The 21,642-nt window shown below is 40.7% G+C and overlaps 1 protein-coding gene across 4 annotated transcripts in view; it reads left to right on the forward strand.

Annotated features, from left to right (window-relative positions):
* The window catches only part of LOC124556658, a 149,719-nt gene that overhangs the window by 106,044 nt on the left and 22,033 nt on the right, over positions 1-21,642 (forward strand). The window contains exon 1 of one of the 4 annotated variants that reach the window (XR_006968645.1): positions 17,695-17,748. The exons of 2 other annotated variants lie outside the window; for them this stretch is intronic. The gene's annotated coding sequence lies outside the window, so the exon portion shown is untranslated. Of the gene's footprint in view, positions 1-17,694; positions 17,749-17,862; positions 18,051-21,642 lie in introns of those variants that run through there. One more of the 4 variants, XR_006968646.1, reaches the window with a different exon arrangement.

Raw genomic sequence — 21,642 nt, forward strand, 5'->3', positions numbered from 1 at the left:
GTAATACAATGGTATATTATCTAGCTGGAACTACAGAGCACCTATAAGATGCTGTAGCCCATAAAATGGATGAACATGGTCAAATATGGAGGTTTCTGTGTTGTTCACAGATGGGAGACAATGGTAGATATACACCGAAGAGCCAAAGAAACTGGTACATCAGCCTAATATTGTGTAGAGCCCCTGTCAGCATGCAGAAGTGGCACAGCATGATGTGACATGGACTCAACCAATGTCTGAAGTAGTGCTGGAGGGAACATCATGAATCCTGCAAGGCTCTCCATAAATGGTGATCTATTCTGAACATCACATTGCAAGGCAGCGCAGATATGCTCAATAATGTTCATGTCTGGGGAGTTTGGTGGTCAGTGGAAGTGTTTAAACTAGGAGGAGTGTTCCTGGATCCAGTCTGTAGCAATTCTGTAAGTGTGGAGTGTCAGTGCCCTGCTGGAATTGCCCAAGTCTGTCGGAATACACAATGGACATGAATGGATGCAGGTGATCTGACACGATGTGTATATGTCGTCTGTCAGAGTCATTCTAGATGTATCAGGGTTCCCATATCACTCCAACTGCACATGCCCCACACCATTGCAGAGCTTCCACCAGCTTGAACAATCCCCTGCTGACATGCAGCATCCATGGATTCATGAGGTTGTTCCCATACCCGTACACATCCATCCACTCAATACAATTTGAAACAAAACTTGTCTGACCTGGCAACATGTTTCCAGTCATCAACACTACAATGTCAGTGTTGATGTGTGCAGGCAAGGCGTAATGCTTTGTGTCATGCAGTCATCAGGGGTACATGAGTGGGTTTTCAGCTCCAAAAGCCCATATCAATGATGTTTCATTGAATGGTTCATGCCCTGACACTTGCTGATGGCTCACCATTGAAATCTGCAGCAATTTGTGGAAGGGTTGCTTTCTGTCACTTTTAACAATTCTCTTCTGTCCTTGTTGGTCTTGTTCTTGCACCATCTTTTTCCAGCCACAGCGATGTCAGAGATTTGATGTTTTAGCAGATTCCTGATATTCACAGTACATTCATGAAATGGCTGTACAGGAAAATACAAACTTCATCACTACTGGGGAGATGCTGTGTCCCATCGCTCATGCACCAACTATAACACCACATTCAGACTCACTTAAATCTTGATAACCTGCCATTGTAGCAGCAGTATCCGATCTAACAACTGCACCAGACGCTTGTTGTCTTATATAGGCATTGCTGACCACAGTGCCACATCCTGACTGCTTACATATCTTTGTACTTGAATATGCATGCCTATACCAGTTTCCTTGGCACTTTAGTGTATGATTGGCCCCATTTGATTCCCTGTGAACATCATTCACATGGGCATACTGGTGTCTCTTACTTGAACAGCGCCCAGATGTGTCACCTTGTCAGGTTGTAAACTCATCATCCGATGTCACCATGTGGCACTTCAGCCCAGGCAAACTTCTCCCATCCTTTGAGCATCAAATGATAATGATGCTAACATCTGTGCTACATAACACGTAATGTGTAGAAGTGCTGATATGGGGCAAAAAGATGGTTCTGTACAGTATGGCATCTCACTACCTATTCCTTTCCAGCACTGAATTAGTAAATGATATGCTGCTCAATCCCAAGACAGAAACATGGCAGGGTTCAGTGTTGATTCTAGCAGCCATGTTATAGTATCCTATGGTCACCATGGTTACTCTGCAAGATCACATTACTGCTAAGGATTATGTAATCATTGTAGCTGATCAGGTCCATCCCATGGTACAATGTTTGCTCCCCAATGGTAATTCTTTCTTTGAAGATGACAGAGTCCCTCTTCACACAGCTCAAATCACCCAGGACTGGCTTCCTGTGCACAAAGATGAACTGTTGACTTCCCACTAACCACCATGGTCACCAGATCTCAATAGTATTGAGTCTTTGTGGTCTACTTTGCAGGGAAGGGTGCGTGATCACTATCTACATCTATTATCATTATTTGAACTTGCCACAATTTTGCAGGAAGAATGGTATAAGATTCACTTGAAAACTATATAGGAGCTGTATTTAACCATTCTCAGATGACTGGAAGCTGTTTTGAATTCCAGAAATCTGCCTACACTGTATTAGGCATTGCAATGTGTTGTGTATGTGATGCTTCCATATTTTTGTCCACCTTCTGTACTTCCTTTGTTTTTAACAGAACACATTTCATCCAAAATTTTTAAACAGGCAATTTAGAAGAATAGATAAACAAGTGATATTTCTCCTGATATAATTTAAAAAACATTATTAATCTTTTGTCATTACTTTTATTTAAAACATACATTAGTAAGGTACCATAATCACATGATTTGTAAGTGTATGTTATGAGACTAATAAATTGCAATTCACAATTCACAATAGGCTATATGTGTGCTGTCCAGTGCAATAAATCAAAGTGTGCAGCAAGTCTGCAGTTTAAATATTTTCCGGTCTTTTGTTGTATCTTGTCTCACATAATGATTTTTCTGCCCTGCTCTGACATTAAAGCACCACAATACATTGCTTCAATTTCATGCATTTATCAGTTCTAGAGCTGGAGCATATCTGAGGATATTCTTTGTATAAATGGCAATTTGGCTAAGTTTGTAATTATTTTACATCTCAACAGGCTTTTTTTCATGTGGAGAGGTAACTGTAGATTTGTTTCTTGTGACTGTACATTTAAAAAAAGCAGTGAGGTGAGTGAGTGGTAATAATAGTGTAGTCTGGCATTTCAAAGATGTACGTTAGATGAGAGGTTGCAGATGAGAGGGCAATGAAGAATTTTAAAGATGTAAATATCCATGAAGCCTTTTTACATGCAGGAATTGTAGTCCCCACACATTTGAAGCAAATGATAAAGAAAAAAGTCATTATAATGAGAAACTTCTAATGTATAGGTGGAAACTTTGCCCCAATAGTGACCTTACCAAATTCCTGTCCTGTCACACAGCCATATTTTTCTGAAACCTTAACTTGAATACTAAGCGAGGTGGCACAGTCGTTAGCACACTGGACTCTCATTCAGGAGGACGATGGTTCAATCCCACATCTGGCCATCCTCATTTAGATTTTCCATGATTTCCCTCAATTGCCCCAGGAAAATGCTGGGATGGTTCCTTTGAAAGGGCACGGCCGACTTCCTTCCCCATCCTTCCCTAATCCGATGAGACCGATGACCTCACTATTTGGTCTCTTCCCCCAAAACAACCCCAACCCTTAACTTGAATAAATCTTCAATGGAGGCACCATTTATCCTCCAATGTTGCAAATTTTATTCAAACATGTTGTTGACCGTGTGAAATATTCACAGCTGCTCAAAATGCATTGACAATATGCATAGCTACTCAAAGCCCACTGTCAGTTTTAAATCATCATGAATGGTTGCACATTGTAAATATGTTAACCGTCATTGTCACATTTTATCCACATTTATGTATGTTGTTATATTTCTAATTTCCTGTAACAGTTGATTGCAACTGCCATTCTATTCAATTTTTTGTGTTTACATTGTATTTGCAACGTGTTTACACTTGAAAACAGCTGCAGAAGCTGAAACTAGATGTTTATATATGACATAACCAAATGAGATCCTAATGAAATTTAGAGTATTGGTGAAAATAAATCACCTTTATTTAACTATGTTATGAAAAGGATAGATTCTTGCTCACCATAAAGAGGGCAAGATGAGTTGCAGACAGGTGCAATGAAAAGACTGTTACACACTGAGCTTTCAACCAAAGCCTTCTTTGGAAATAAAAGAAAAAACACACACATTCACACAAGAAGGTACCCCTCATGCACCAATCTACATCTACATCTACATCCATACTCTGCAAGCCACCTGATGGTGCGTGGGGGAGGGTACTTTGAGTACCTCTATCGGTTCTTTCTTCTGCTCCAGTCTTGTGTTGTTCATGGAAAGAAAGATTGTCGGTATGTCTCTGTGTGGGCTCTAATCTCTCTGATTGTATCCTCATGGTCTCTTCATGAGACATACGTAGGAGGGAGCAAAATACTGCGTGACTCCTCGGTGAAGGTGTGTTCTCGAAACTTCAACAAAAGCCCGTACTGAGCAACTGAGCATCTCTCTTGCAGAGTATTCCACTGGGTTTATCTATCATCTCTGTAATGCTTTAGCAATTACTAAATGATCCTGTAATGAAGTGCGCTGCTCTCTGTTAGAACTTCTCAATCTCTTCTATCAACCCTATTTGGTATGGATCCCACACTGGTGAGCAGTATTCAAGCAGTGGGCGAACAAGTGTAATGTAACCTACTCCCTTTGTTTTCGGATTGCATTTCCTTAGCATTCTTCCAATGAATCTCAGTCTGGCATCTGCTTTACCGATGATTAATTTTATATTGTCATTCCATTTTAAATCATTCCTAATGCCTACTCCCAGATAATGTATGGAATTAACTGATTCCAGTTGCTGACCTGCTATATTGTAGCTAAATGATAAAGGATCTTTCTTTCTATGTATTCGCAGCACATTACATTTGTCTGCATTGACATTCAAGTGCCATTCCCTGCACCATGTGTCAATTCGTTGCAGATACTGCAGCATTTCAGTACAATTTTCCATTGTTACAACCTCTCGATATACTACAGCATCATTTGCAAAAAGCCTCAGTGAACTTCCGATGTTATCCACAAGGTCATTCATGTATATTGTGATTAGCAACAGTCCTATGACACACCACTGCAGCACACCTGAAATCACTCATACTTTGGAAGACTTCTCTCCATTGAGAATGACATGCTGCATTCTGTTATCTAGGAACTCTTCAATCCAATCACACAATTGGTCTGATAGTCTGTATGCTCTTACTTTGTTCATTAAACGACTGTGGGGAACTGTATCAAATGCCTTGCAGAAGTCAAGAAACACGGCATCTACCTGGGAACCCGTGTCTATGGCCCTCTGAGTCTCGTGGCTGAATAGCGCGAGCTGGGTTTCACATGACCGTCTCTTTCGAAACCCATGCTGATTCCTACAGAGTGGATTTCTAGTCTCCAGAAAAGTCATTATACTCAAACATAATATGTGTTCCAAAGTTCTACAACTGATCAACGTTAGAGATATAGGTCTATAGTTCTGCACATCTGTTCGACGTCCCTTCTTGAAAACAGGGAGGACCTGTTCCCTTTTCCAATTTTTGGAACACTATGCTCTTATAGAGACCTGCGGTACACCGCTGCAAGAAGGGAGGCAAGTTCCTTCACATGCTCTGTGTAAAATCAAACAGGTATCCCATCAGGCCCAGCGGCCTTTCCTCTCTTGAGTGATTTTAATTGTTTTTCTATCCCTCTGTTATTATTTATTTATTGATTTATTTACTCATCAAGTTCCATAGGACCAAATTTAGGAGCAAATCTCCAAGGCCATGGAACTTGTCAGTACATGAAATTACAACATAAACGTAACAACAGATAAAAATAAATGTTCATGAGCCTTAAAAAAGTCAGTCCATAAGTTTAAGTAAACATATCAGTGATACAATAAAAATTAGCTTAACTTTTCAAGGAACTCCTTGACAGAATAGAAGAAGTGACCCATGAGGAATCTCTTCACATTTGATTTGAAAGTGCATGGATTACTTCTAACAAGGGAACCTCCCCATCGCACCCCCCTCAGATTTAGTTATAAGTTGGTACAGTGGATAGGCCTTGAAAAACTGAACACAGATCAATCGAGAAAACAGGAAGAAGTTGTGTGGAACTACGAAGAAATAAGCAAAATATACAAACTGAGTAGTCCATGGCAAGATAGGCAACACCAAGGATAGTGGGAGCTCAGGAGCGCCGTGGTCCCGTGGTTAGCGTGAGCAGCTGCGGAGCGAGAGGTGCTTGGTTCAGGTCTTCCCTCGAGTGAATAGCTTAATCTTTTATTTTCAGACAATTAGTATCTGACAATCTCTTATGCTCCTGAGCTCCCACTATCCTTGATGTTGCCTATCTTGCCATGGACTACTCAGTTTGTATATTTTGCTTATTTTTTTCATAGTTCCACACAACTTCTTCCTGTTTTCTCGATTGATCTGTGTTCAGTTTTTCAGGGCCTATCCACTGGACCAAGTTATAACTAAATCTGCGGGGGGGGGGGGGGGGGGTGCGATGGGGAGGTTACCTTGTAAGATGTTTGACTTCGAGTGGCAGCTTTTTGAAAATGGATGCAGCAGTATACTGCACATCTTTTTGCACAAGAGTTAAGGAAGTCCGATCCAAATGCAGATTTGATTTCTGCCGCGTATTAACCAAGTGAAAGCTGCTTATTCTTGGAAATAAACTAATATTGGTAACAAGAAACAACAGTAAGGAATATACATATGGAGAGGCCAATGTCAAAATACCCAGATTCGTGAATAGAGGTCAACAAGAGGTTCGTGAACTAACACCACTTATTGCCCAAACCGTCCATTTCTGAGAAAAAAATATCCTTTTAGAATGAGAAGAGTTACCCCAAAATATAATATTGTATGGCAATAGTGAATGAAAATAAGCATAGTAGACTAATTTTTGTGTCAAACGATCACTCACTTCTGATACCATTCAAATAGTAAAAATGCCAGTATTAAGTCTTTGAACAATATCCCGAATGTGGGCTTTCCACAACAGCTTGCTATCTATCTGAACACCTAGAAATTTGAACTGTTCAGTTTCACTAATCATACGCCCATTCTGTGAAATTAAAAGTCCGGTTTGGTTGAATTGTGTGTTATAAACTGTAAAAACTGAGTCTTACTGTGATTTAGCGTTAGTTTATTTTCTACAAGCCATGAATTGAGGTTGTGTACAGCACTATTTGAAACAGAGCCAGTGCTGCACACAACATCCTTTACTACCAAGCTAGTGTCATCAGCAAACAGAAATATTTTATTGTTACCATAATACTAGAGGGCATATATATATATATATATATAATATATATATATATATATATATATATATATGGAAATGGAAAAAAGAACACATTGACACCGGTGTGTCAGACCCACCATACTTGCTCTGGACACTGCGAGAGGGCTGTACAAGCAATGATCACACGCACGGCACAGCGGACACACCAGGAACCGCGGTGTTGGCTGTCGAATGGCGCTAGCTGCGCAGCATTTGTGCACCGCCGCCGTCAGTGTCAGCCAGTTTGCCGTGGCATACGGAGCTCCATCGCAGTCTTTAACACTGGTAGCATTCCGCGACAGCGTGGACGTGAACCGTATGTGCAGTTGACGGACTTTGAGCGAGGGCGTATAGTGGGCATGCGGGAGGCCGGGTAAACGTACCGCCGAATTGCTCAACACGTGGGGCGTGAGGACTCCACAGTACATCGATGTTGTCCCCAGTGGTCGGCGGAAGGTGCACGTGCCCGTCGACCTGGGACCGGACCGCAGCGACGCACGGATGCACGCCAAGACCGTAGGATCCTACGCAGTGCCATAGGGGACCGCACTGCCACTTCCCAGCAAATTTGGGACACTGTTGCTCCTGGGGTATCGGCGAGGACCATTCGCAACTGTCTCCATGAAGCTGGGCTACGGTCCCGCACACCGTCAGGCCATCTTCCGCTCACGCCCCAACATCGTGCAGCCCGCCTCCAGTGGTGTCGCGACAGGTGTGAATGGAGGGATGAATAGAGACGTGTCGTCTTCAGTGATGAGAGTCGCTTCTGCCTTGGTGCCAATGATGGTCGTTTGCATGTTTGGCGCCGTGCAGGTGAGTGCCACAATCAGGACTGCATACGACCGAGGCACACAGGACCAACACCCGGCATCATGGTGTGGAGAGCGATCTCCTACACTGGCCGTACACCACTGGTGATCGTCGAGGGGACACTGAATAGTGCACGGTACATCCAAACCATCATCGAACCCATCGTTCTACCATTCCTAGACCGGCAAGGGAACTTGCTGTTCCAACAGGACAATGCACGTCCGCATGTATCCCGTGCCACCCAACGTGCTCTAGAAGGTGTAAGTCAACTACCCTGGCCAGCAAGATCTCCGGATCTGTCCCCCATTGAGCATGTTTGGGACTGGATGAAGCGTCGTCTCACGCGGTCTGCACATCCAGCACGAACGCTGGTCCAACTGAGGCGCCAGGTGGAAATGCCATGGCAGGCCGTTCCACAGGACTACATCCAGCATCTCTACGATCGTCTCCATGGGAGAATAGCAGCCTGCATTGCTGCGAAAGGTGGATATACACTGTACTAGTGCCGACATTGTGCATGCTCTGTTGCCTGTGTCTATGTGCCTGTGGTTCTGTCAGTGTGATCATGTGATGTATCTGACCCCAGGAATGTGTCAATAAAGTTTCCCCTTCCTGGGACAATGAATTCACGGTGTTCTTATTTCAATTTCCAGGAGTGTATATATATACACATAAGGAACAGGAGTGGCCCCAATACTGATCCCTGGGGCGCCCCCCACTTGACAGTACGCCACTCAGACCCCACATCACAGCCATTTTCAACATTGTGAATAATGACCTTTTGCTACCTGTTGCTAAAGTAAGAGGTGAACCAATTGTGAGCTACCCCGTATTCCGTAATGGTCCAACTTCTAGCGCAGTATTTTGTGATCAACACAATCAAATGCCATAGTTAAATCAAAAAATATTCCAAGCATTTGAAACCTTTTGTTTAACCCATCCAGTACCTCACAGAGATAAGAGAATATATCATTTTCAGTTGTTAAACGACTTCTAAAGCCGAACTGTACATTTGATAGCAAATCGTGTGATATAAACTGAGCAATTATCCTCACATACATAGCATTTTCAATAACTTTTGCAAACACTGATGGCATAGAAATAGGTCTAAAATTACCTGCATTATCCCTTTCTCCCTTTTTATAAAGTGGCTATATTACTGAGTACTTTAATCATTCAGGAAACTGACCATTCCTAAAGGAAAAATTACAAATATGGCTAAATACACGGCTAACATGTGCAGCACAGTACTTTAATATTCTGCTAGATGCTAGACACTCCATCATAACTATGAGAGTCCTTAATCTTCAGTCATTTAATTATTGACTCAATTTCCCTCTCATCTGTATCACAGAGGAATATTTCAGACATCAATCTCGGAAAGGCATTTGCCAAGAAAGTTACATGATTTCCTGTAGAAACTAAATTTTTATTTAATTCACCAGCAATGCTCAGAAAATGATTGTTAAATGATGTACATACAGGGCTATTACACATGATTGAAGCGATTTCATAAGTTCACTGTAGCTCCATTTATTGACATATGGTCACGACACACTACAGATATGTAGAAAAACTCATAAAGTTTTGTTCGGCTGAAGCCGCACTTCAGGTTTCTGCTGCCAGAGCGCTCGAGAGCGCAGTGAGACAAAATGGCGACAGGAGCTGAGAAAGTGTATGTCGTGCTTGAAATGCACTCACATCAGTCAGTCATAACAGTGCAACGACACTTCAGGACAAAGTTCAACAAAGATCCACCAACTGCTAACTCCATTTGGCGATGGTATGCACTGTTTAAAGCTTCTGGATGCCTCTGTAAGGGGAAATCAACGGGTCGGCCTGCAGTGAGCGAAGAAACAGTTGAACGTGTGCGGGCAAGTTTCACGCGAGCCCGCGGAAGTCGACGAATAAAGCAATTAGGGAGCTAAACGTACCACAGCCGATGGTTTGGAAAATCTTACGGAAAAAGCTAAAGCAGAAGCCTTACCGTTTACAATTGCTACAAGCCCTGACACCTGATGACAAAGTCAAACACTTTGAATTTTCGGCGCGGTTGCAACAGCTCATGGAAGAGGATGCATTCAGTGCGAAACTTGTTTTCAGTGATGAAGCAACATTTTTTCTTAATGGTGAAGTGAACAAACACAATGTGCGAATCTGGGCGGTAGAGAATCCTCACGCATTTGTGCAGCAAATTCACAATTCACCAAAAGTTAACGTGTTTTGTGCAATCTCACGGTTTAAAGTTTATGGCCCCTTTTTCTTCTGCAAAAAAAACGTTACAGGACACGTGTATCTGGACATGCTGGAAAATTGACTCATGCCACAACTGGAGACCGACAGCGCCGACTTCATCTTTCAACAGGATGGTGCTCCATCGCACTTCCATCATGATGTTCGGCATTTCTTAAACAGGAGATTGGAAAACCGATGGATCGGTCGTGGTGGAGATCATGATCAGCAATTCATGTCATGGCCTCCATGCTCTCCCAACTTAACCCCATGCAATTTCTTTCTGTGGGGTTATGTGAAAGATTCAGTGTTTAAACCTCCTCTACCAAGAAACGTGCCAGAACTGCGAGCTTGCATCAACGATGCTTTTGAACTTATTGATGGGGACATGCTGCGCTGAGTGTGGGAGGAACTTGATTATCGGCTTGATGTCTGCTGAATCACTAAAGGGGCACATATCGAACATTTGTGAATGCCTAAAAAAACTTTTTGAGTTTTTGTATGTGTGTGCAAAGCATTGTGAAAATATGTCAAATAATAAAGTTATTGTAGAGCTGTGAAATCGCTTCAATCATTTGTAATAACCCTGTATATCTGACTTATCAGTAACAGAAATGTTTTTACTGCAAATTCACTTTATATCGTCGACCTTGTGCTGCTGACCTGACACTTCCTTCACAACTGATCATATGGTTTTAATTTTATCCTGTGAATTAGCTATTCTATTTTCATACCACATACTCTTTCCTTCCTGATAGCATTTTTAAGCACCTTACAATACTGTTTGCAATGGGCTACTGTAGCTTGAGTGTGACTACTTCTAACATTCTGATATAATTCCCACTTTGTTCTACATTATCCTTATCCCACTAGTCAGCCACCCAGGCTTCCCATTACTGCTAGTGCCCCATTTAGAATGTTCTAACGGAAAGCAACTCTCAACTATCATCTATTTTAATATCTACCATTTTGTCATCTGTGCGACAATCAAGAGAAGGAACTACAGTGCAGTCTTCCTCTGTGAAACAGCTTTGGAAAAAGACATTTAGTATTTTGGCCTTTAGTCTGTCATCCTCTGTTTCAGTACCATTTTGGTCACAGAGCATCTGGACATTTTGTTTTGATACACCTACCACTTTGACATCAGACCAAAATTTCTTAAAATTTTCTGCCAAGTCAGTACATAGAACTTTACTTTCGAATTCACTGAATGCTTCTCGCATAGCCCTCCTCACACTACATTTCACTTCGTGTAATTTTTGTTTGTCTGCAAGTCTTTGGCTATGTTTATGTTTTCTGTGAAGTTCCCTTTCCTTCTGCAGCAGTTTCCTAACTCGGTTGTTGTACCACGGTGACTCTTTTCCATCTCTTATGATCTTGCTTGGCACATACTTATCTAATGCATATTGTACAATGGTTTTGAACTTTGTCTGCTGATCCTCAACACTATCTGTACTTGAGACTAAACTTTTGTGTTGAGCCATCAAGTACTCTGAAACCTGCTAAACAGAAAAATCTTCCTACCTTTTTTAATATTTCTATTTATGGCTGAAATCATCAATGCAGTAACCACTTTATGATTGCTGATTCCCTGTTCTGCATTAACTGTTTCAAATACTCCAAGGCAGCACTCTGAAGATGGCTGATCACAGCCATCAACACATTCAGCTGTTCGTGAACAGTGGCCAGCTCCTCCTGCATCCATACACAGCAGTCACACATCCTATCCATCCTAAGAAATCAACAATTCACTGTATAGAGATAATCAACTTTTAACTAGATGGCTAATTCACTAAAGGCAGCTGCTAGCAGACTGAATTTTGGTTACTAGACACTTCTTGTTGGAAACAATGAAAATAAGCAGTACCTGTCTCTGGAGTGTATTCAAAACAAACATGAAATCTATGGAACACTATTATTAGTACTCGAAAATTAAAGCTTCCTAAAAGAAAAAAACACACAGAAAATGAAGTGACAACTAAGAAAAACACAGTTAATACTTAAATTTACGTAGTTTGCTGTACAGCAGATGTGAAGCAGACAGCAGTTACAACAACAATGACTGCTGTCTCTGGCCAGAGTGGCCTGCTTGTATGATTGTGTGTGTATTTTTCTTTATTTCCAAAGAAGGCTTGGCAAAAAGCTCAATCTGTAAATATCTTTTCTTCGTGCCTATCTGCAACGTGATGTGTCATCCTTATGGTGAGTAGCAATCTATCCTTTTCATAACATTGTTGATATACCAAACTGGTCTTCTGATTGTTTGATTTCTCTGTCATTTAATGAATTTATGGCTGCAGTGCCCAGTATGAAGAAGATGTTTGTATAAATATACCTCTTCTCCTTGAAAAACCTTACAGGCGAAGATGTGATTGCAACAAATATACAGGGTGTTCTATTTGTTTTGACAAGCCCACACAACTTTTTGTTCAAAAGAAAAAATAATCATACCAAGCAAATGTTGTTTAGTTACCAGTGAGACATTAACAAGTGTGATGAACTGTCTTCTAACTTTGTATGTTACAAAGATATAAACAGGAGTACTTCTGTACATTTTGTATTCAGTACTCCAATTTCTCTACTCAAGACCTACTTAAAAATGTATCAGAGTGTACCACTCCTTAAACATGACAGTATTAAAAATAATCTAAAACTATTACTTTTCTGTACTAGCACACAGTTTTTACAGAAAACAAATGGAAACGCAAAGGAAACACACACTGATCATTCAGTCAACCATTTCCAGTTGTAAGCTTGCCTGAGTGTACACCAGCTAATAGAAGATAAAAATGCAGCTCACTTGAGGTGGTCAAGATAAATTGGACTGAATAACCAGTATACATTTTCCTTGTGTTTTCATTTGTTTACTGTGAACACCAGCAAATGGTTACATTAACCTGGATACCTGCACTGTGTCAAAGTCAATTCTGTGTTATGTTTTTAATACTCTGCATACACTGATATAATTCTGAACATGTGTCTGAATATTAAGGTACAAATAACCATCTGTTTCACTGAAGGTTGGCTAAACCTATCTGCATTTTTCATGTAAAGGGCAGTCAAATGAAAATGAGAGAGATGGAAAAAGTACGTGAACTGTTTATTATTTCAAAAATAATCAACATAACTGTTAATACATTTATTCCACTGTAGTACAACATGGTAAATGCCTTCATGGAAAAATTTTTGCAGTTGTGTGTGGAACCATGATTGTAACCAGGTGTGCACCTCTTCAACAGAAGCAAATCAATGGCCATAAATGCCTTTCTTCTGGGCTCCAAAAATATGGGGATCACATGGGAAGAGACTGGGGCTGAACTGAGGATGTGTAATGGCTTCCCAGCAAAACTTCTGCAGTGAAGTCAAAACAACCTTGGCAACATGTGGGCCTACTCACTTGTTATTGAGGTTGTTCTGACTATGCTTCAGAAGTTTTGCTTAGAAGTTACATGTCCTCCTTACAGTCCTGTCCTTTCCTCATGCAATTTTCATAATTTTGGAGCCCTGAAGAAAGACATTTGTGGCTACCACTTTGTTTAGCTTGAAGAGGTGAACTCCTTGGTACAATCACACTTCTGCAGACAACTGCAAACACTTTTCCATGAAGGCATTGACCATCTTGTCTCACTTACTTACTTGCTTACTTACTCACTGGTCATACCGGACTCGAGAGTCCATTACTGCAGCAACGTATTTTCGCCATCTGTCCCTGTCTTGGGCTATTTCCTTCCATTCACCTTCAATACCTAGGCTCTTCAAATCAGCCTTCACATTTTCCTCCCATCTACGCCTCAGTCTCCCCACAGCACCTTTTCCTTCTAGCTGCCCCACCAGTACTCTGCGCACTGCCCTGCCCTCATCCATTCGAGCTACGTGACCCGCCCATCGCAGCCTACGTGATTTAATAATACTGATTATGTCAGGGCTTGAATAGAGTTCGTGAACCTCTTCGTTATGCAGTTTTCGCCACTCTCCGCTAATGCCATCCCTTTTTGGCCCAAAAATTTTCCTCAAAATTTTGTTTTCAAATACTCGAAATGGCTTTTCATTTTGCACAGTGAGAGACAAAGTCTCACACCCATACAGCATAACTGGTAGAATAATAGTTTTGTATATTCTAATCTTTAAATTCCTAGACAATATCCGTGATGAAAGTGATCTATTCAGTGAGAAGTAGCACGCATTTCCCGCCCGTAATCTCTTCTTCAGTTCAGATTCAATCTCATTTCTCACAGTGATGTCCACGACTAGATACTTAAATGTGTTCACTTTTTCAAACTGCATGTCTCCAACTCTTAACATTTCCTGATCTACTGCTGTTGGCATTCTAGTAGTAACCAGGTATTTAGTTTTGTCTTTACTTATCCTTAGACCTACATCTTCACTAGCCTTGTTTAACGCATTCGCATTTGCTGTTACAGATTCTTTCCTATCGCTAATGATGTTTAGATCATCTGCATACCCTAATATCTTAATATTTCCATTTAACTCCACACCCTCTGAATTATCTGCTGCCATTCGTACAATATATTCTAGGACTAAATTAAAAAGTAGCGGAGACAGGGCATCTCCCTGCTTAAGTCCGTTCTTTATTACAAATTCTTCTGACTTCAATTTCCCCATGTGTACTCTACCTTTTGTGTTTTTCAAGCTCGCTTCTATAAGTCTAACATACTTCTTTGGTATTCCAAGTTCCAAAAGAATTTGGTACAATTTTGACTGAAATACTGAATCATATGCTTTTGTAAAATCTATGAAGTGATTATGAACTGGTTTATTGTATTCTCATTTCTTTTCCATAATTTGACGCAGGGTGAATATTTGGTCTATAGTTGATCTGTTCCTCCGAAAGCCGGCTTGGTAATTCCCCACAATTTCATCTGCATATGGTGTAAGGCTGCTTAGCAGAATATTCGAGAAAATTTTGGAACATACTGGTAATAGCGATATCCCTGTATAATTACTACAATCCAATTTGCCACCTTTCTTAAAAATTGGGATCAGAATCGACTCCTGCCACTCTTCAGGTACCATCTCTGAGTTCCATACTTTAGTTAGCACTTTGTGAACTACTTCCACCAAAGGCCTTGAAGCCCTTGCTATACCCATTTATGTCCAGGTAAAGTTCCCTAATGTTTTTTGTTTTACTGTTTGTTTCCATTTTTGTAACTTGATTGTTCAAATAATCCTTCTTCTTTGCCTGTAGCCTACGACCAACTTCCCTTCTCAAGTTCAAGAACTCCTCTCGTTTTCTGTCTCCCATTCTATCCCAATCTAATAGCGCTTTTCTCCTTTCTTCTACCAATTTCTTGCTTTCCTCATCAAACCACGGTTTCCTCCTGTTCCTCTTAATTTTACCTATTGTGACCTTCGCTGCCTCTTTGATATTATTCCTCACAGTGATCCACTGTTTATTTACATCCTCGTCTTGATCTTCGTGTGTCCTGAGAGCATCAAACCTTTTTGTAATTTCTACCATGTACCTTCTTCTAAAGTTTTCATCATTTAGCTTGTCAGTGTCGAACCTAACAAGTTCTGCATTGTGACACCATGATGTTGCTGTAGATAGCCGTTGGTGAACTTTGGCAACTACAAGAAAATGATCAGAATCACAGTCTGCTCCCCTGAAAGTCCTAACATTTTCTATACTAGTGTGCCATCTCCGATCTACAAGAACATGATCAATTTGGTTTCGAGTGTGTCCATCAGGAGAGACCCAAGTTGCTTTATGAATGTCCTTCCTCTTGAAATATGTGTTCTCAACAATCATGTCTTTTGAAACAGCAAAATTAACCACCCTTGTGCCATTATCATTCGAAATGTTATGCAAACTTTCTTTCCCAATTGTAGGCCGGAATGCTTCCTCCTTCCTTATCTTTGCATTAAAATCACCTATGATTAATTTTGTATCATACGAGGATAACTCATCCCACAGTTGATCTAGTTCTTCATAAAAGCTGTCTTTAACAACCTCTTCAGTGTCCTCCGTTGGTGCGTGTACATTAATTACTACTAGTCTATTCCACCTGCCGGACAACACTATAACTGATAGTTGGTCACTAATGAACCTTATATCTCTGATTGCGTGAAGCACTTTTCCCTGTATTGCGAAACCTGTTCCAAAACTGTGAGCTTCCGCACCTCTATAGAAAAATGTATAGTTACCCCTCTTTATGCTATCCGCCCCCTGCCACCGAGTTTCTTGAATAGCTGTAATGTCTACATCATATCTATCTAATTCGTCTAATAATGTCTGGAATCTTCCTGGCCTGTTCAAACTTTTAACGTTCCATGTTCCCAACCTGAAAGTTCATTTCGGCCTGAATCTCTTTGAAGTAGGTTCTGCCCGGAGATCCGAATGGGAACCTAGTTTACCTCCGGAATATTTTACTTCAAAGGGACCCATGGCCATTAATGTTGCTGATTCTTGATGAATAGATTTGCTAGGAAGAGAAGAAGAAACAGGGATGGTTCATCACGCCATCGCCTGCATGAACACAAGAACTAAACACAAAAAAACAAATAGCAGTAGAAAATGATTACACTACCCATATGGTAGGCAAGTTAAACCAAAAACATGCAAACAGTACAAAAATGAACCCACCACACACACACACAAATCCTTACCCAGCACAGAACAACACAAAACACAAACAATGACCACATACAAGCCACAAAAGAGCAACAACACACACACAAAACAAAATGGCACATACTCACCTACAATAACAAGATTGTTCACAGAATAGGCAACATATTAAAGAAACAGGGACTCCAAATAGGATACCGGATGGAGAACACAAGACAGAAAAAGACCAGAACACAAGAAACACCCCTGGATAAATTTAACAGGTCAGGAATATATGAACTCATATGCAACACTTGCCAGTCAGTATACATAGGACAAACATGCAGATACTTCAAAACAAGATATTCAGAACATCTCAGAGCTTTAAAAAGCAACAGCTCCCATAGCACATTTGCTGACCACCTTATAGCCAACAACCACCACCCAACCACAATAGAAACAGACTTAGAATGCTAAAACCCAGCCACAGCCTATACAGCAAACTGACCATTGAGGAAAACTTCCATATAAAGAAGGCAATAGTGGAAGGAAAACAGGTCTTAAACGAATACACTACACTCTGCAAGGGCACACTATTGAACACATTAAAAGGAACTTTACAAATGAAAACAGCACAAACAGATAAAGCCTACACACACACACACACACACACACACACACACACACACACACACACACACACACACACACACACACGCACGCACACACACGCACGAAAAATAAATACACTAAAATCTGCAAAGACGCACCATTTGCACACAAATAGGAATACCATATAAAAGACAATAAGGACAGCTAAGAAACACACACAAAGATAAAATGCAAATAAAATTCAAATTTGGCGCCAAACTCTCTGGAAAACAAATGAACACTGACTGGGCTGGGACACAACAAATCACAATCACACTGTGTTCTGGTGTAGTGAAAAGCGTTTTACTACATAATTTGTGAAAAATACTTGCTATAGTTACGTATGCATCACAACATCTCAGCATGATGCGGAGAATGGAAGTGCTTGTCACACAAAAACGTAAGTAAATACGAAAATAGGCGCGAAAAACTAAATTACACTCTAGAATATTGCGTAACTCTCAGCAAAAAACTTTCTCATCAACATCGTTTGGTTGCAGATGACAAGCTACCTGTAATAATTAACACAAGAGTGGTCCAGTAAATTCATGCTCACCAAATGTAAAGGTATTTACAAAAAGAAACGATCTGTTGTTTGAACTAAAAATGCACTTAATTTTATAATCATGTAACAAAAATGTTCACATTGCAGAATAAATAAAAACGAAAACCCACAGATGATGGCACAGTGGTGCCGAAACATGTTTGGGTACTGAGAAAAACGGTGTTTTGCGTAACAGGCGGACCTCAAATCCCAAAAATGTTAACTGCAAACACGGCCAATACAAGGAGCTGCAAACCAAAGATGGATATGACTTTTTCATTCTACTTTCAATCAATTGGGACTTTTTAAAAGAGCTTAGTAATTGGTACTACATTATAAATCTATGTTTAAATAAATTAACAATTACTTTTCTGTTTAAATTTATTGAAGCTCTTCTCCTTTTCCTGTTGGTTTACACCCACCACCGATAATTCTATTTTGGTAACGCTGAGGTGACATGAGGACAAATCATATAAGATACATTTTTTTAATTGTTTAGTGATTTACTCACTTGCTTCTAAACCATATACTGTAACTTATTGGAAGTATTTTCTTAGCAAGAAAAATGTTTCATCATTAATTAATTTTCTTTGAATTTTTTTAGTTAATATAGTTTCATAATATGAATCATCCTTGCAAATACTGTATGTCACACTTTGGAACACTCCACTTGTCACCCAGTATTATCCTGGTCTTGAATGTATCAATCAGCTTCTTCGCCAAGGCCATGACTTCCTAAAATCATGGACTGAAGTGTGATCCATTCTGTGTGAGATTTTGCCAGCCACACCTAGAATAGCTTTTCGTCACCTGGTCTCCGCAATATCCTTGTCAGACCCTATGCTCCTTCTGCACCCATCTCCCTACCCTGTGGCTCCTACTCCTGTGACTGTCCCCGCTGCACAATTTGCCCTATGCACCCTCCTACCACCACCTATTCCCACCATGTAACTGGCAAAAATATACTATCACAGGGCGAGCCACCTGTGAAACAACACATGCCATATACCAGATGTTGTTTAAACACTCTTCAGCCTTATACAGTGGCATGACTACTACCCAGTTATCAGTCAGGATGAATAGACACAGGCAGAGGGTGTATACAGGCAACAAACAATATCCTGTTGCAGAGTGTGCTGTACAACATGACAGTCGTGATCTCTGCGCCTGTTGCACCACACAGGTACCAGTTTCTCAGAACTCCACAGGTGGGAACTAGCAGTACATGTCCTTGGTTGTCGCAACCCACCTGGTCTTAATTTACATTAATTCCTTCCATCTCAGCATTTCTTTCCTGTAACTTGTCCTTTCTTCACTCCATTTTAGTTTTCTACATCTTCCATTTTCTGGCTTGTTTATTTTTTGCTGTCCTGCCTGCCACCTCTGTTACATACAGTGCACTTAGCTTTTCACTTTTGTTAAGGCATGCATGATGTTTTCGTAGTAACCTCTGTCTTGTGTATTACCCTGTCTTCCATCTTTAAGCTCCCAGATTTTCAAATCTTGCCCGTTACAGTCCCCAACAATCAGTCTTTCTTTCTCATCACGTCCTGTAAGTCTACCCTGACCCGAGGTTCTGGGTGACTTTTCTGAACTATACCCGTTTCCCTACATCTCTGCAGTCCTTTTCCTTCACCCCTCTTCCTTCCTCTCCAACTCTTCTGCCATAAAATGGAGCCACTGGCCCCGAAAGCTTGTAAAAGTTAAATCCTGTGTGTGTGTGTGAGGCAATAACAGAGTTCAGTCAACTGTAATAACCGACTCATAGAGGGATGATCAACAAAAATATAATAAGTTGTCTGGGTAAGAATTTTAACAAGGAAAGCCTGGAAACCTAGATGGAGATGTATCGGGCTTAATGCTTTCATCAGACAAATATGAGGTCACAAGCATTAAGAAATGAGTAATGACTAAATCATGAAAGGATTCCCAGCAAAAAAGTCATCTTGGTAACAATTTTAACAATTACAGTCTGGAAACCTAGGCAGAGATGTACAGTGCTTGAAACTTTAGCGATATCAGTATGAGGTGACGAGCATTAAGAAACCAATAATTTCAAGCTGGCTGGTTGCAAATTGTGGGTAAAAATGTGACATGATCACGTACCATCTATAAGCAAACAACCACAACACAGTATAAAGATGCCACCAGTTGACGAGCAGGACGGAGTTGATTCAAGAGTTCCTGACAGCAGATGAGTCTTGGGTGACCATCAACTGACAGCAGAGAATTATGCAAGGGAAATACGTGTATTCAATTAAGCTTGTCCCCTAAGAAAGACTTGCATTCTTGCCTGTACGTATCTGTGGGTAGTTTGTCTATCATGGCTTACTTCTAGCTATGACTATTGTCATTTACAGTGTGATGTATACAGGACCTGAGGGTTCAATTTGAGCAATAAGAAACTGGCTCCCTTTCATGATTCTAGTCTAAGTGATAGGGCAGGCAGGCTATTTGTTCTGGTAATTTGAGTGTCTAGTAAGCCTCATCTATGTTCTCCACTCATTAAAATTGTGACCCAGTGACTGTGCTCTTCAGCATGTTCACGTAAGCTCAGGAAGAAGCAATAAATTCAGACCAAGGTACCAAACCAGAAGCTCATTTCTTCATTTGTACCTCCCTAGCCTTATACCCGAGTTTGTATGCTGTCTCCAACCATAGAGACCTGATAAACTTCAGCTAAACCCTGAACCCTGTTGTCAACTTATTCCTTTGCATGAAGCCTGTAGTGTGCCAAAGCATTGGTGGATCTGAAAAATCCCACACCACTTGCTGTCTAACTGAGGGATTCATGTATGTATGTTGCAACCTCCATCAGGGTACAACACAACAATAATGCTTTAACAATGGCAAATTGATTGAATGTGTCTGCTCAGAACTGAATATGCTGGTCTGCATTGACGGTTTTCATTTGGTTGCTCCCACATACTGGTTTCACTCAAAAGACTGAATGTTTAGTCCAATCAATTCGTAAAGCTACAACCGACTGATTAAATTGTTTTCATTTGTTTGCTCACATAGAGTAGTTTTGCTCAAAATAATGAATGAATAATTCTGCTGACACGTGAAACTACAACCAAATTAGATGACTGTTTTCCAGTAACCAACTGAATCAATTGTTTTTTCATTTGGTTGTTCCTGTCACTAGGTCTTCCAATGCTGCAGTAGTCCAATGTGGTCTGACTACACAAATAAATAAAGTTTATAAAATTTCACTTTTGTTTATAAACTACTCTTTATAGCACAGTCACACCAGTATGTAGTCACACATACTACAAGCATTACTCTGAGACAGCAAGAGTCTCAATTAGTTTTTTGACATTTAGCTGGATGGAATGGTTTGTCCTCTTCTATCTTGTCAGCAAGTGATGCATTTTTACTAATGTGACATGCTGTCTCATACAATCGGTGCTTTAATTACTATCAAGAAATTTGTAACTCCATGAATCATGATTTACCAGTCTGTGCGAGTTGACTGAAGCGTCCAATCCCACCCGTCGGCTTTGACCTGTGACATAAGGCTGTTGTTGTGTATGACGTCACGATGGCGCGGAATTTAGTTAGTGAGAGTGGCGTGTTTGTAGGTGTCGTTTTGATGCAATCGGTGGTGCTCTCTGGTGGTGTGTTAGGTGATGTTTTTGGTTTAGTTTGCGAGTGTGGCGTCGTGTGAATTTTGGTAAATTGCTTTTTTATGTCTTTGGTAGGTATGGATATGACTGACAGGGTCAACAGTTTTTGGTTGTCAGCTACGATGGGGGACAGTGCATTGTCTCTAATAAAATTTCTTCAACTATTCGGATTTTTGGATGAAGTCGTGAAGTGTTCGGTATGCTGTGAAGAAATGAGGCTTACTTAAAGTTCCGGCGTCTCGGACTAGGAACGGCTGTATGTGGAGATGTTGTAAGGATAACAGGTCA

The sequence above is a fragment of the Schistocerca americana genome, chromosome X (assembly GCF_021461395.2).
Source record: "Schistocerca americana isolate TAMUIC-IGC-003095 chromosome X, iqSchAmer2.1, whole genome shotgun sequence".
In the NCBI taxonomy this organism is placed as follows: Eukaryota; Metazoa; Arthropoda; class Insecta; order Orthoptera; family Acrididae; genus Schistocerca; species Schistocerca americana.